The sequence below is a fragment of the Syngnathus scovelli genome, chromosome 1 (genome assembly GCF_024217435.2).
Source record: "Syngnathus scovelli strain Florida chromosome 1, RoL_Ssco_1.2, whole genome shotgun sequence".
Taxonomy (NCBI): Eukaryota; Metazoa; Chordata; class Actinopteri; order Syngnathiformes; family Syngnathidae; genus Syngnathus; species Syngnathus scovelli.
This window is the reverse complement of record NC_090847.1, coordinates 7,573,780-7,589,376: the sequence shown is the minus strand read 5'-3', so window position 1 is coordinate 7,589,376 and position 15,597 is coordinate 7,573,780. Positions and strand designations below refer to the sequence as shown.

Genomic DNA, 15,597 nt, shown 5'->3' with positions numbered 1-15,597 from the left:
TATTTTGGGAATCTCGGCTACATTTGACATAATTTGGATGGGTAAATGATTCACAAAATTAGCTGGAAAATAAATAAATTCTAAATAATAAATACATTTTATTTAAAAAATTGTTTTTTTTCATTTTCAATTTTGCAGACCACTTGCAATACTGCTACGGATCACTAGAGGGCTGCGGACCACCGGTTGACAATCCCTGCCATATAACATTCTAAATCCACAAAAAAAAATCATTAGGTCTAGTCATGTCTGCCATCTAATGGTGAACTGTGATATTACAACATAAAACTACAGTTGACCCCTGCATTCAGCACCTGTGTATTTGCATATTGGCAGATTTTATTTCAGCATTTTTTGGGGGAGGAGGGGGTAGGGATATTTTATATATATTTTTTTCCATATGATTTTTTCATGTACTTATTTTTCTTGTGTGTGGGTGTATGTGTGTTTAATTATTCAAGGAGCCACTCAGTGAATCCGCTACCCAACCAGCTGTTCTTCATCCTTTGATCATCCCCATGATGGTCTTTTTTTCAAATTCAATTTAAGTTACTGATGGCGTAGTGGTTAATTCCAATTTAAAGTACTTTTTGGTTTGGGACTTGGAGATCAATGTGCTAGTAAGCAGTTCTAAATCAGCTTTTTGCTGCAGTGTTGCCTGAAAGTTGTTGTTTCTCCTCCCAGCCCTCATTCATCTCCCAACACTAGAATGTGCAAGCACTGCAAATGCATGGCTGCATTTGGTGAAGGTCAACAAGAGTTGCTGGCTGTATATGCACGGATCAGCTCAGTATTACACTACTTGGGTTCTCAACACTGCAGTAATTTGAACCCATGTTAAAGTAAAGGCCAAACGCTGCCCGTAATTGCATCTGATCAACCAATGGTGGCAAGAATGCACCTGAGTGGGTACTTCCCAACATGAGTCCATTTTTATCCATTTCACTACCTGATGAAAAATGCAGCCGCCCCCCCCCCCCCTCCCCATTTAATCTCATGTACCCCCCAATTGGGAAAAAAAAACAGCCTTAAAACACCTCTTGATTGAAATCATTGCCAGAGGCAGAACCAATAGAACCCACTCCAAGGAGGTGCTTTTGAGAAAGTGAGAGAATCATTGATTTTCAGCAGGAAATCATCACGGCAAATGAGAGCGCGGAAGGCAAATGGACTTGTTCAGCAGGAGATTCAGTTATCACTGTATTCTTTCATAGACATGGCACAGTGTCCATATACCTCCAAGCTTTAGCTTATTAGGGGACTAGTCACTCGCAGAGGGAGTTTGCTCTTGCGCTATTGTAAAGTGCAAATGGAAAGCACCCTCGAGTGAACCAAATTGCATGGCGTAGCATTTGAAAGAAGCTTTCCAAAAATAAAAAAATTAGACAAGAACGATGTAACAGAAGCAACACAGAAATCCTGCTGTGGATTCAACATGTTGCACTGTGGAAATGAGCCTCTTTGATGTTTGATTAAAAAATATTCTCTTTGCATCTCTTCTAAGAACGCGACACAAATTAATAAGTCTGGTGTTAGTGGCCCGAAATGAAAGCTAGGATAAACTCAGTTCACAGCATTGTGTTAACCCTCTTCAAAGTGGCAGAAATAGCTTTTCACAAATTTAAAGAAAAACTACTCTCAGTAAACCAACATTAGTCCTATAATAACAGTGCATGCAATGCAATTTGATATCACAGCAGTATTAGTCCAAGTCTAAATGGGCTGTCGAAGTGTGTGTGCGTGTGTGTGTGTGTGTGTGTGTGTGTGGGGGGGGGGGGGTAGGGGGGCATTTGCCAAACATTTCTGACAACTATCAGTTTATAAATAAGTGGTGGGATCTTGTAATTATACCATGTGGATGTGAAGGTGAAATAATGACAAATGTTTTTATTCAAAGTGTCTTTGCTCCGCATATGAAAATCTTGATGAATGAATATTTTCAGGGCGTACTTACATCAAAATGAAGGGAAGAAGGGAAAATGACATGAGAATGAGAGATAGACATGACAATTGATTAGTTAATCATCAAGAATTATGACAACTGAGTGGAATGGATTGCCAATCATGATGCAATTAAGAAAAATGGGGTGTACTACTTCAAGAACAGTGTTGTCCAAGGCTGAAAACAAAATGTTTGGAAAATTCCAAGCAAGCTGGTGTGTTTCTCAGAATTGAAAATAGCTTGTTCCCTTTGAGAGGAAGAAATTATGGGACATTGTGTTTTTAATTGCTTGTATACAAACACTTGGGTTTGAAGGAAGCGCTACTGACCCAAGTGACAAATTACTGCCTATTTCTAAAAATGTGTCACTGAGCAAGCTCTTCTGAATTTTGATGAATCGTGATAGAAAAAATATTTGGGCTAATTCAGAGAATACTGCTCTCTGTGGATGGACTCTATTGATGACTAGTATAGTTCTGCATTAGAGGAGGATGTGGTAAGTGGTAGGTCATGTGCATGGGACAGGCCAGCTGAAAAGGTAGAGTCTGCGGGACTAATAAGGGTGAAAGGTGTGCCATTATTCTTGGTCTCTGGGCTATTTATTTGGCCACGTTTTACTGATGTTATTAGAAAACCTTGGAACTATTTGAAGTTGTGACTCAAAAATAACGAATTTCTTTAAACAATGTCATATATGCATTTTGTCACATTTTTAAATCAAATGTATTTTTATATAATGTTTATATAGACTGCTTTTTATACATGGAACGTTTGTATACTTTATGTACGCATAAATCTAATTTCCACGTTCTAATAGCAAATTATTCTCAGGACATTGAACTCAGGCACAGCAATTAGCATGATTACATTTTCAAGGTTTAAATATGAACAGCGGAAAATCTGTGTTCAATGTATGATTGATGAGTGCAAATCATCAGCAAGAAGATCTCTACAATAGTCGCGACATCTCAAGCTGGTTTACAGATTGAAGTAAAAAAAAGATATCAGGCTTCGTGCTTCTTCCGCTAGTGACATATGGAAATTGACTGATTTAGCTGGCCAGAGGCTACAAGTGAAGAGAAGCATCTGTTGTTAGTTACACCCAAAAAAAAAAAACAAGTCAGAGGAGTATGTGGTTGGACTGTTCAAAGGCTTACTGAGAGAGAGAGAGAGAGCGAGAGAGAGAGAGAGAGAGAGAGAGAGAGAGAGAGAGAGAGAGAGAGAGAGAGAGCGAGAGCGAGAGAGCGAGAGCGAGAGAGAGAGAGAGAGAAAGAGAGAGAGAGAAAGAGAGAGAGAGAGCGAGAGAGAGAGAGAGAGAGAGAGAGAGAGAGAGAGAGAGAGAGAGAGAGAGAGAGAGAGAGAGAGAGAGAGAGAGAGGCGCAAACCGTCGTCTCGAGGTATGCCGGATTTTCTCATGGAGGAGCCGGCTGCAACATTCGGCTGTGGTTTATCCCCTGCCTGGCATGAACAATAAAAAGGCTGGCACTTTGTTACGGGGTGTGATGTGTGGGTGTGTGTACACAGAGTGTGCAAGTGAATCCCCTGAGCAGCTTAAGTAAAAAAGCAGTAGGAGCAGTGTGCTGCTATCTCTGGGAATTCATTGCTCTTTCACTGTCAAGCAGGAAGAGAAGGGCCAGGATGTATTCAAAGGATCTCGGCAGTCCTTAATAGTATTTATAACATGTCACCTGCAGCAGTCAGAAGTAGTTACATATAATTGTGGCCATAGGTCTTCTGCTGTGGAGACAACCAATCAAGTTGGACCCCTCTTCCATTGCTAGGGTCGACAGTAAGGGGAATCCCGCTGCCTGAGAGATGGGACATTATTTAACATGGACCTCGAATGTTAAGGATCATTAAGTTCAAGGGTTGTTAAAGCACTTGTCACACTCCAAATGCATCCATCTGAACAACGCAGGCTCCGATCAATAGATAAGCAATCGCCTGCAATGAGAACAAGCATGGTGTATTAGTCACCCACGCTGCTCGGCAACAGCTCTACCAAGCCATCAGTGTACAGCTCCAACTGAAAGTTATCACTCAGAGCTGGCCAGGTGGAATTTCCGCTACAATCTCAACGTGTGCACTAAATGCACTAAACAAAATCGGCAACTGGCCCTCGACATGCTCGGTTGCACTTCTCTCGCCCTTGTCATGGAACGTATAGCGCTGACTTCTGCTGAAGTAGATGCGTCACGACTTTGATGAATGGAACATGACTGAGAACATTCAATGAATCAGAGGTGAGCAGCCGCAGTCCTATTATAAGGCTCCGGATGAGATGTTTAATTGACTCAATAAGCACTTGACATTTCCACTTCTGCAAGTGTCAGCGTGAACTGTTAAAAATATCTGTCACCAGTTTTTATACAACTACGGTTAGACCTTATTAGGAAAAATAATTTTCATCCAGGACAACGGTTCAGCTCCAGCTCATTAAAATTATTTAAGAACCTATTTCCAGATGAAAACATAAAAGGTGACTTTCGATATCAATCATCAAGCATTAACTGTACAAAGTTTTAATATATTACAATTGTATCATATATATATATATATATATATATATATATATATATATATAGAGAGAGAGAGAGAGAGAGAGAGAGCTATAGAGATATATAGATATAGTATGTTTAATAATAAGGCTGTTTATGTCTTCAATAAAAGATGATTCCATACAATCTCAATCCAGGTGGTGCATCACAATGCAAGGGTGGTTGTTTTCAAGTGTAATGGTTGGATTTGGTTCGATTCAATGGGATTAAAATTTGATTCGGTATGGCAGTGTTCAAACGGGTCTGATGCATTGAGATGGTTATTGTCCTTTTACTTACATGTGAATGAACTTGTCAACTTGCTTAGTTTCCTTCAAAGCTATATCTCTCCAATAAAACGATTCAATACATACGTATATCGATGAATTTTGAAGTAAAACGATACTATTGAGTTCAAATGATGCGCACACATCTTTTAAATAAAAACGGATTTTCCAATTCAAAATCATTTTTGGTTAAATCCCTATTTAGCCTCATTAATACCGCGATTGCAAAAAGATTAGAGCATTAATACTGTTAATATTTTTTAGCAGGTGATAGAAAAGCATTTCACAGGTGCTAGAACCTATGGAGCAGAGGCGTAAAGCAGTTTTCAGAATTAGCAGTCATACAACTGAATGACACATAATTGTTCAGTTTGTACAAAAAAAAGAGAGCAAAATGTATATTTTTTTTTAACTGTTTTGATGAATGTGATGCATTTCCAGTGCACCTGATTGTTTGCAAATCACAACTTTTCAAATCTATACCGAAACACACAAGTCAAATTATGAATTGTATTTTGAGTTTTTTATTTTTACAAAAGTGTCTCTGCACCAAATATTAAAGACATGATATGCATGTTATTCAAGGTTTAAAAAAAAATAGATGCCAGAAACTCACACTCAAAGTGAGGAAAAATACAATTTTTACTTATTTAAATACTGTAACTATGTGAGTAAATGAGTACTGATTCATTAGCATCTAATTTACATCATAAAACAATTTACACTCCCAGTGAGCCACAACCAATTGTTTTTTGTTTGTTTTTGCAACAAAGTTTGGGCAAACGACCTTCCTGCACAGTGCACACTGTAGCTTATTAAGAACAATGACCGTGTAGTGTCAAGTTGTTTAAGAGTTCACAAGATGAGATCTTCTGCTCCTCTTTGACTACACAACACTACCACGCATCATTAAAAAAACAACTTTGATCTTTATTTTTATCTAGACTTTCATTGAAGTACAAAAGTATTGAACCACAAAATGGATGTCACATTATTATTTTACTTTTCAAGCACAGCTTCTGAAGTCCCATTCCAGAAGACAAATTACTGCAAAAATATGCAGATCACTGACAGGCAGAGACAGAGAGTAAGATACAGGGTGGCAAAAAACTGGATACACCCACAAAAGATTAAAGGGGGTTACGGCGGTGCCTTGAGGATTTGTGGCTTTGTGCCTTGAGTGGGACGAAATATTGAATATCATTGAAAGAAAACGACCCCATCTAAGTGGAAAAACAAAAGCCCGACAATTTTAATGATGAAAAGTGGTTTCGGGGGGGAAGGCAAAGGTTGGCTCATGTCCTTCACTGCAAGAGAATGCAATCAGTCTGCATACTAAGCTCCCCTAAAGACATTATTAGTGCAGGCTAGAGCACTCGTACCTGCCGTCAGCTAATACGTTTACAAGCTGTGTGACATATTTACATATTGATATCCCCCAATCTGTAATAACAGAGTAAGATGTTGGCCAAATTAAAATGTGGCTTGTGTTAGTTCAATACATGCAAACAACCAGCATCGGTAAAATTACTTAGATGGTGTGGACTCCTGCTTGGGTATCTCTGAACAAACACAAAGAACACAGCTGGGGGTTAACTCCCTTACTTTGTGCATGAATATGTGCAAGAGATCCTGAGGATGACTGCAATGCCCATCGGCCGAGCACAAATTGTTTTAAAAGGGACGCAATTACTCATATTGACGGTAGCGCTGCTCGAGTAGACCATCTGCAGAGCAACTTTTATTGATTTATGCCTGTAGTGTTTTTGCCTAAAACTTAAAATTAATTTCATTTTGATGTGATTGCTTGATCTGGAAGGAAGCCAATGTCATTGATTTACATCTAAATAAGTTCAAATGATATTTCACGGACTGCAGCTGTATCTATGGGATCAAGAAAATGTGGTTAGATTAAAGCTCGGCTAAGCCTTGATTTGATTGTAATCATGTGGAAAGCTTGTACAGTTAACAACACATTAGATTGTAATATGCCGTTCAATGGGCATTTACAAAAACAGAATCAAGCGGTTTCTTCAAGCTGCAAATAAAGCACTTTGGTTTTTTGGCGACGTGAGTATTGATTTTTCGTCTGTCTGACTAAATGTCGGCTGCAATCATACAAGACAAGGCACAAAGGCTTTTCTAAGGACAGGAGAACTGCATTCAATCAGCCCTTAGGTCAATAATGCAGAAATTAAAAGGCTTTCTGTGGCAGCCAAGACCCATTGTTCCTGATGTGGCTAGAACATCTAATGGAGCAGCTTCTAGTGAACAAGGACGTGCTAATGTGTGGACCACGATTAACACAAAATAGAAGGCTTAGTCATCTTTTCGTCCAGGACGGTCGCGCTCCACCACCCCCAGTGTCCTAAACTCCATGCTGATCCAGCCTACCTTGGCTCATCCCTCCTTAGGTTGCAGATATTTGATCACTTGTCATTTTATAGCTCATTAATGAAGATTTAGGCTGCATCTGTAATGAATGACTCCAGTTGGAAATGTGACAACATTTCCAGCTTGACTGCTGCTTTCACCTCTGTGGCTGGTTTGATCAGTGGATGGAGGAGAGGATTGTTGAGAGGTGTACTAAAAAGGGACTGTGGATCCTGAAACTTTCTTTGATTCAACAAGGGACCTAAACAGCAGCTGCAAAGCTATTCCACAACATTTATTCATTCAACATGACTACAGCTCACACAATGAATGAATGAATGAATGAATGAATGAATGAATGAATGAATGAATGAATGAATGAATGACTAACAATTTGCAAATGGGAGGTTTGGTAGTGCAATGGTCATTTGGGGAAGTTCATAGTACATATTACTTCAGTGGCCCTTAGATCGTACCTTCCACATGCATTAAACACATTTAAAAGCATAAAAACAAACTTAAAAACTTCTAAAATGTTTAAAATTTCAACAAAATGGATGGACAAAAAAAGGTCAAATAGCAAGCCTTTAAGTCAATATAGTCTGAATCACTTCTGTCGGCCCTGGCCTACAATTGAGCAGAAATGGGGTCCAAAATGACGTGTGTCAAACACTGATTGATCTCGTTATCATGCAAAGGCCAAACTATAATTATAACAATGGATCTTATACAAATATGTTGAAATGTTTTTGTTGCGAATGTGTACGATTGTCAGAGTCTAATTGTGCAGAATTGTATTAGATTATTATTCAAGAGAGTAGAAAAGGAATAAATAATCTACATCACTAAAACATACTTTCAGAAACAAGAAGTACATGAATACAAATTGTTGTTTGCGACATCCTCTCTGTTCTTAGAACATTAATTTGTAGCGTTAATTTCAAAGCAGATCGCTAAAACAGCCTTTGATGTGACAGCTCAAAAACAGTTTTCTGGTTATGAATACACTCGTGCTGCATAGTCAAGTAGTATGCACGATATTGTCTTTAAGGAAGATTTCCAGAAGCACATGTACAAGGTGTGTCAGAAAAGAAATAAAAGATAATAAACAGAGAAAAAGAGAAAAAGAACACACACACACTAACTAACTATGCTGAATAATGACATTTATTGCTGCTTTCTTTAATAATATTGTGTTTGGTCAAAAACAAAGCAATCAAACAATTAAACCTAAGATGTGGCTTTGAATGTTTTCATAAACAGAATGCTAACAGCTCACACACTTACTGAAAGCTTTTCTGTGTGTTTGTGTGTGTTCTGTGTGGTCACATCAAACACACTGAACGCTTCCGACGTGGGACCCAAAATAAAAGGCAATTTTGTGGGGTGTCAATTGTGTACCCCCCCTGTCTTTACACAAGACATTTTTGAGAATTGCGCCGTGTAAGTGTGGGACGTAAGCAAGAACTGTAACGGCAGGCTGACACACTAAAGTGACACTGCGTGGAAATGTCGAAAACCTGCAGATTGTAAAGAATCAGTACATTCCTGTGGAGCTAAACGAATGGGTGCAGAAAAATGGCAACGGAGGAGACAACTCTATGATTGTGTCGAAAATTATGTCAGAGGGGAGGGGAAGTGGACGACAAGCAGGTGAAATGATGGGCGGTGGGTTTCTCTGCTCGGGGTGGGGGTGAGATCCACTGAGAGCGGCACAAAGATGGGATTCAAACTCAGGTCACCTTTGTTAGAGAGAGCAGCTGTGCTCTGCCCCTGGGAGATGTCGGGTCAGAGTGGAAAGCCGTGTATGTTCTATACAAAAGCCGAGATTCTTGCTCGCTGCCTTCGCCCTGCGCTCGTAGGCAATAACAAAGCCAATTAAGAAGCCCAGGAGAGACGCAAGCACTGTCTCATCGTCGCCTCTCGCTGACTTGGCAGCCAGACAGTGCTCTAGAGAGCACACTGTTCAACATTGGGAGAATTCAAGCAATTATCAGTGAACACCTCCAATCTGTGGCTCCATTTCTCTAACTGATCTGGTGACTCACCAAGGCAAACTCCAATTTATCTTAGATGCACACGACTGTGGCGCATGGACGTAATGGATGCATAACAGAATATTACCTACCTCACATTTTAAGAATAAATGGCAGTAATCTGAGCAGAATGTACTTAACTGTAATAATCTGTCAATTGTTGATCCGTGCGCCTTTGAAAATGGATGAAGTTCATTCTAATTCAGCTATGAGAAGCACTATCACGTGGAGTGGTGGAGTAGTAGTGGGGCAGGCGTGGTTGGAGAGGTGGGATAAAAAATACTGTATATACACTGAATGCACAGATGCTATCATAACAAATGGACAAATGAAATATACTGTCTTAGTTTAAACTATAGTAAGTTAGAATTTTTGAGTTACGCACTTTTAGTAGAGTCTGATATTAGCCAATTCAACAATGCTAATGACAAACATAAGGCATAATATTGGCAGGCAAGCAATGGGAATGCAAATGAAGATAATTATAATAATTAGGAAATTATATTATGGCTAAAAAGATGGCCAACCTGACATGTTTGAATCGGTATGCCCCCACAAGAGAGACGTTACAGATGCCGGCTTTGGAGACTCTTGCAAATAAGTCAGTTCAGAACAATATTATTCGGTCAACAGTGCCTTTCTTCAATTTCAATTTGCACCAAGTGATGTCAAGTCAGGCCAAATCTAAAAGCTTTTAAATCTAGATTTAGAAACTATGTCTTTATTCACTATACCTACGATTAAGGTCCTCTAAAGCATTTCTAAAATCATTTTTTCCACAATGTGTTGTGTTTCTTTTGGCTGCGTTGCTCCCTTTGTATACAGTATCAAGAGTTTCGGTATGGTGATGTCATCATGCTGGCGGTATACTAAATCAACAGTGTTTCTGCTACTTGGGGCCAAGTAGTGCATTTCATTTTGCTTCAACTGCTTCAAGATACAATTAATCAATTGATTCCACATAAACGGCAACCTTTTTTTTTTTTTACTGTTAAAGAATCGATTAGCATGGCCATTCCTTGGCAAAAGGCTCAGTACTAGAATGATGAAAGAAACATGCATGTTGGATCCAGGTTTTAGGAGGATGAAATACTTGACTCACTACTGGCACTGGCAACCCACGCTAATCCACCATGTCTCAAAGACATTGCAGCAAGCTATGAATTTAGACAATTTTAGAGCCGGAATTGCTAACAGTCAAATCTGCCTTAGATGCTTTATTTATGTATATATAACGCTAGTCTCCGTCAGCGTTGTGCCCCTCTCTTTAAGATCATCTGGTAGATTTGAAGCCACCCGCTCTAGAATCGATTCTTCTAAAAGCTCTAATCTGATTGTTAAAAGAGCTGATTTGACAAAGCTGTTATCAAACCAATTTAAGCACCAATCAATACACCATTACTGTATGTGTGGTGCAAGCGCAATTTCTTCCAAGGACACAAAATGTGTCTGGATGGGACGACAGACACACGGCAGTATGGCGTATTGCGTGTTTGCTCAAGTGCGACCAAGAGAAAAAACACTATAGCATTTCTTTGTTTTGGTTGCACATTAACTGAGTTCCTAACATCCCCCCCGCGTTCATGTGTTATTGTGATTTCCAGGATGGTGTAATGGTCCATGAACAGTTGTGTGGTTGCAACTGAGAGGATCATTTCTCAGTGAGAACATGATGTGCATAGGACAGCACTTTCAACCCCTCCATCTATAATTTCTGCATCACTCATAACACATTCAACAAGGGAGGGAAAACAACTTGATTAGCAGCATCTGAAGGCACTTACTCAACGACGAGCTTGCTTTGCAGAGGAGACCCCCAGACCAGTATTTTGTCCCAGTAATGCATAACACTGAAGGGAAATAACAGCATAACTAACAGTGACCTGAATACATGGTCATTTGTGGCACCAACAAAAGGGTCAGGACTGCTAACGATAGAGCAGAATTTAAGCAAAAAGAACTAACTACAGCCTCACGCTTGTCTTAATGGCGATGCTCAATTAAACCTCTAGCCGACGAGCCATGCGCACAATTAGCAGGCCAGAAATCTCCTGTTAATTTCTGCCGCTGAGTACCACACATTGTCCTGTGAAATACACATCTGCGACAATAAGATTCCAGATGCTGGCCCATGTCATCGAACATTAACAAAATGAGATTGTGTGGCTCAAATGGCACACGAGTTGATGAGGGAGCTCACCACGTTGACAACAGGAAACTGTTTGCGAACAGAAAGCCTCCATGATTTGACATTTAGTAATGTTGTTTCAGATAAGATTTGTCAATATAATACTGATAACCCACCAAGGAGTTGACACGCACTAATGTAATGAAAATGATATTGTCCTTTGAGTGACAGTCAACTTGCCTGCGCTATTGATTTAGCTCGCATTGCAGGATGCAACGGTTTGGAGAGGGATAAGAATTTGGTTGCAATGAATCATGGAAGGAAGCAGAGATATTTATTGCTGCCAGTCTCCCCTCGACCCTACCTGGTTAGCACCATGACATCTGGTACCAAGCAGCACCAAGCATACGGCTGCTGTAGCAAGAAAAAACGATTGAGGAATCATCTTGATCATGCGTTGCGACAGATCAATGCTAGAGCTTTTAAAGCTATAGCATGGGCAAGGTGGGTGGGTGGCTGTAAGCTTTATGGTCGCCCTCATGGACAACAGCAGCATACAAATGGAAAGAGACCCAGTCTAACAAAGCAAATGTCTGTTTTCATCATCATCATTGAGCATAGCTCAGCCATAAATGAAATCTTTTTTTGTTGTTTCTATACGTTTTCAAGTTTTGCAGGTCCTTGATTTCTTCTAAACACTACAGTATACTGAAGCTCGCATGTTGAAGTGGGTGTGTTGTTTGTTGTTGCTGCTGCTACCTTGAATTTACAGCTAACGTTGTTTAATTGAGGAGGTTTGTTTACACAGATGCTCTGCTTTCCTTCTCATCCTTGGGAGAATAAACAGAAATCAAGCCCCTAGAGATCTTACATGTTTTCCAAAAAACAAATCACACAAAAACTGGTGTTCCTGCTTTATTTTGCTTTCTTTGTATGAGTGAAGAGTATTTGTATTCAATGTTACCAAATTGGTTTAGAGGAGACACTTGCCCGAACAAAATTTCAATCCTCTTTTCATTTGATACACACATTTTCAACTTCACAATCACAAAAAATGTGTCCAACTGTAATCAGGCTGCAATGTGAGACATCAGACATATTGTCGGAGACTTTGGCTATTAGAATGTACCTCAAGAGAGCTCTGTTAAGCCTTCAAAGCATAAAATCCACTTTTGGTGACCTCGAGTGACAAGATTTACTGGAAGGACTGTTTCAAGGCTGGCCACAATTTTATTTTTTTGAAACTTTATGAACTTGTCTGAGATTAATTTAATCTCTGTTATTTCCTGTGGGGGAAAATGCTTTTGTAAATTTTGTCCCCCCAAAAAATAAATCCGATCATATCAGGGTCCTCGAATGCACTTAGTTCAACTCTTAAGGTTCTACTCCACATTTTTGTTCAAGACACTGCTGTAATGAATGCTCTTAAATCATACAGTAGTTCCGAGATACGACTGCTAAATCAGCTTAAGAACAAATGTTACATCATTTAAGCATTAGCTTTAAATTACTTTCGAGTTTCACGTCTAAATTGGCAAGGTGAGCAGGCTTTTACCCAAGTCCCGAAGGGCTCTGATATATTCTGACTGCTGCTGAAAGACACATCTGAAGCAATCCGTGACCAGATGGACATTAGCATAACCTGTCAGCAGCAAAACCTTGCATTGGGATCGGCCCACATTACTGTGCTTGGTTGCGATTGAACAGGGAGCAAAATAGGCTGGCATGCTTCCAATTCAGATTGGACCGCTGAGTAGCTGGATGGTGGCCGAGGTCACTTGTTGACAGTCCACTTAATGACACACAGTAGGTAATGGCACACTTAAATGCAAGTGAGAACTTTTACCTTTTTTTAAACTACTAAATAGCTTTTTCTCCTCATTAAAATAGTTCAAATGTTCAAGCCACTGTTTGTATTATAATGTATTAGAAGCTAATGTGCAGTGTCAGACACTTTGCTCTTTGTGATAAACCTACAAAGAGTCTATACAAAGTCCTAATGTTTAGTGCACTTAAACAGCAGCAATTAGCTTCTAGGTCCTCAGACTTCACTGGTTTGATTGACTTTCACCTCTCTCACAGCATTGTTTCTAGCCGCAGTAGGCAGCTGTTTTCTGGGAAAAAATGAAAAGAGATCCTCAGTAAGCCACCTGCTCAGCCCCCAGCTAACACACACAGTTGGCGATAGCTGATGAGCACACTTAACACCAGAGGAGCTTGATATTTGATGGAAGCCATCAGCTGGCTTCCACTTTGGCTATGCACATCCAAGAGGAACGACAAGCACCTGTCTCCCGACAACAAAAGCGGTGCAGTAGTATAAAAGGCATCGTTTGTTTCACCAAAATCAGACATGTGTTTCATCTTTACAGTGTGGCTTTAATAAATGTTCTTCTATTTCCTTTATTCTATTCTCACATCATTATGGAAAATTGGTCACTGTCAAGTCCAAACGAATGTTCAAGATTCTTCTAAGTTTGAAACAAGGAGGGCCGATCAGTTAATCACATGAAAGTACACCTGTATTTATTTTGTCTGTATCCAAATGTTGTTACACCTAAAATTTCTACCGTAGGTGCTCCTGTCTAGCTATCCCCCCCCCCCCCAAAAAAAAAAGAAATCAGTCAAATAGTAGCTCATATTTTGAAATCGTGCCTTTACTTTAATACTGCTAACTGGCAAAAATTGAGTGCCTCACTTCAAATGATTACTTAGGCAGTACTTGTCATTTTCTTTATGACACAGAACATCACAACACATGCATATAAATGTCTGACCCTTCTGCAGTTGAGTAAATAGATCCTCTGGACACCAACGGGAAGTGAATCTACGAAATACAGGATGACGGCTTCCAAAATGCACAAAGTGTGCAAATATCAGAGCAGAGTATAACTGACAAAAGTACCGTATTTGCCGGTGTAGAGGTCGACTCGGTGTATAAGTCGACCCCCTAAAATTTGACGGAAATTTACGATTTTATGATATATCCTTTGTATAAGTCGAGCTCAATTGTTGCATTATATTAAACTTCAAAATTCAATATGCGAAATTTATTGACGAAATGTGTTCAAATTCCGGGAGGCCGTGCGCATGCGGCTGTTTATAAGCACCGCGGAGGAGATCGCGGCCGGCGAGCTCGCGCACGCCGCCCGGCACGAACGGGAGGCCGGAAATAGCTCCAAGCCGAGCGGATCGGCACTTTATAAGCACCGCGGAGGAGATCGCGGCGCCTCATTGGACTTCCAGCGGCCGGCGAGCTCACGCACCCGCCCGGCACATCCGGGAGGCCGTGCGCACGCGCCAAGTGGCCGAAAATAGCCCCCGCCGAGCGGATCGGCTGTTTATAAGCACCGCGGAGGTGGTCGCGGCGCCTCATTCGACTTCCAGCGGCCGGCGAGCTCGCGCACCCGCCCGGCACATCCGGGAGGCCGTGCGCACGAGCCAAGTGGCCGAAAATAGCCCCCGCCGAGCGGATCGGCTGTTTATAAGCACCGCGGAGGTGGTCGCGGCGCCTCATTCGACTTCCAGCGGCCGGCGAGCTCGCGCACCCGCCCGGCACATCCGGGAGGCCGTGCGCACGAGCCAAGTGGCCGAAAATAGCCCCCGCTGAGCGGATCGGCTGTTTATAAGCACCGCGGAGGTGGTCGCGGCGCCTCATTCGACTTCCAGCGGCCGGCGAGCTCGCGCACCCGCCCGGCACATCCGGGAGGCCGTGTGCACGAGCCAAGTGGCCGAAAATAGCCCCCGCCGAGCGGATCGGCTGTTTATAAGCACCGCGGAGGTGGTCGCGGCGCCTCATTCGACTTCCAGCGGGCCGCGCACTCGCGCACGCCGCCCGGTTCAAATTTTCTAAGTGCAACGCACAATGAGATGCATGAGAAACGGCCTTGGTTACCATCACATTTGAAGCGATGAATACGAAGTTAAATTTTATGACTCGGTGTATAAGTCGAGGTCGATTTTTTTCGGTCGATTTTGGATCGAAAAAGGTCGACCAATACACCGGCAAATACGGTACTCACTTTGGCATTGATTAGTATGCTATTCCAGAAAAAGGACAAGACGTGTCAGCATGTTGATGCAGAACGATCTTTTGACATAAATGTCACTACAAAAACATTTGGTGTGACAAATGTCTGAGGAATGCATTTTTTTTTTTCCCAGCAAGTAATATCTATTTTGTAAATGTCGTGCTGGCTCAGCATTCTCATAGGCTGATAATGTGTGTACTTAGCTCTGTGGCTTGGCCCTCCTTGAATTCCACCTTGGGTGCTCTGTGCGACAAATACAGCAC

At 41.1% G+C, this 15,597-nt stretch overlaps 1 protein-coding gene across 7 annotated transcripts in view; it reads right to left on the bottom strand.

Annotated features, from left to right (window-relative positions):
- The window catches only part of unc5a (unc-5 netrin receptor A), a 178,360-nt gene that overhangs the window by 114,424 nt on the left and 48,339 nt on the right, over positions 1 to 15,597 (bottom strand). For 2 of the 7 annotated variants that reach the window (XM_068648741.1, XM_068648758.1), the window contains one exon: positions 1 to 15,597. This exon is cut by the window's left edge and continues 21,672 nt beyond it. The exons of 4 other annotated variants lie outside the window; for them this stretch is intronic. The gene's annotated coding sequence lies outside the window, so the exon portion shown is untranslated. One more of the 7 variants, XM_049733064.2, reaches the window with a different exon arrangement.